Raw genomic sequence first — 1,794 nt, forward strand, 5'->3', positions numbered from 1 at the left:
TAAACATTCTGATACAAATATCTTTGTTGTAATTTGATTTTTGGTCTTCTGGATATATACCTAATAAAGGAATTGCAGGATCAAATGGCAGGTCTATTTTTAGTTCTCTCGATGTCTTTCCAAAAGGAATGAATTAATTTGCATTCCCACCAGCAGTGTAGAAGTGTTCCCTTTTCTCCACATCCACGCCAACATGACTCCCAGTTTCTTTATACATGAAATGGTCATAACAGTGGTAAAGCTATTGCAAGAGTTCAATGCAATAAGATCATGGAAGGTGTTTAGCACACGGTATGGTACCAAGTTACATGTCCAACAAGTGTTCAGAGTTTATAAGTGCTTTACAGCCCAAGGTATTCTAATACTGTGTACAGGCTATTTCTGAATAACCCTATGGCTGAAAGCAGTTATAAATCTGAATAAAATATTAAAAACCTCAACAAAGAGAGGACAAAAAATCCCATGTACAAGAGTTCTAAATAACTCGGGTAGATAATCTGACATATCAACGCTGGGGCCTCCAGGGTAGAGGGCAGCAAACTCCTTCCTCTTTAAGTGTGGGCTGTACATAGTAGCTTCCTTCCCCAAATCAAAACATCTACTACCAAGGGAACAGCCATTCATTAAGAGAGTGCACAGTATGGCAGCTGGGGGCAGGGAGTGGATAGGCCTGGAAAACATTACCTCCACCAGATGATCAAAATCAAAATGAACAGCGATAAGTCATGTTCATGGTATATATCCTACATGGTGTAACAAGAATGACCTTTTATCTCTGTAATCATCCTCCCACTCTAACCAGGAGGAAAACATCAAATTTAATAGGGGAGTCATTCTACACAGTAGCTAGCCAGTGGCGGACGCCTGTAGTCCCAGCTACTTGGGAGGCGGAGGCAAGAGTTTGGGGTTGCTGTGAGTTGTGACGCCATGGTACTCTACTCAGGGCAGCATAGTGAGACTATGTCTCAAACAAACAAACAAAAAAAGGTCAAGGTCATCAAAAACAAAAAAGGTCAAGGTCATCTCAAACAAAAAAAGGTCAAGGTCATCAAAACAAGGAAAGTCTAAGAAACTGTCACAGCCAAGAGGAGCCTAAGGAAGGGACAAGACAACAAATTATACTATGATACCCTGGATAGGATCTTGGAACAGAAAAAGGACATCAGGTCAAAACTAAGGAAATGTTAATAAAGTGTGGACTTTAGTGAAAATGTATCCATATGAGTTCATTAACTGTAACAAATGTACCACCCTAACGTCTGATGTTAATGGTAAGAGAAACTGGATGGAAGAACTCTCTGCACTATGCTCTCAATTTGTTTTTGTAACACTGTTCTTAAAAATATATACATGAATACACGCACATCTATATCATCTGTCAGCAAGGGAAAGCAATTGTGGAAATGTGTTAACAAGTGACAAATCTGCGTAAAGTATTTGCAAGAGTTCTTTGGAGGAGTCTTGCGACCCTTCTGGAAGTTTGAAATCGTTTCCAAAAAACGCCATACATAATCTGCAAATACAAACAAACAAACACAATTATTCTGAGGGCACTAGAGAACAAGTCAAAGCGGACAGCATCCAAAGGTTCATGTTACGTTACTTGCAAACTTGGGTCTCCAAGAGCTCTCAGCCCAATTCAGGGAGGCACCTGGGGGACCAGAGCCCCACACAAGGGCAAGTCTTAGAGGGCTGAGAACTGATCAAAGGTCAAGGTCTGGAGCAGCCAGAGCTGAAAATTAAGAAAGTTCTCAAGAAAAAGGAAGCCCCATATCTGCAGACAGTTCCTGAAAT

This window comes from Otolemur garnettii, unplaced genomic scaffold (genome assembly GCF_000181295.1).
Source record: "Otolemur garnettii isolate 467f Iridium unplaced genomic scaffold, OtoGar3 scaffold00108, whole genome shotgun sequence".
NCBI lineage: Eukaryota > Metazoa > Chordata > Mammalia > Primates > Galagidae > Otolemur > Otolemur garnettii.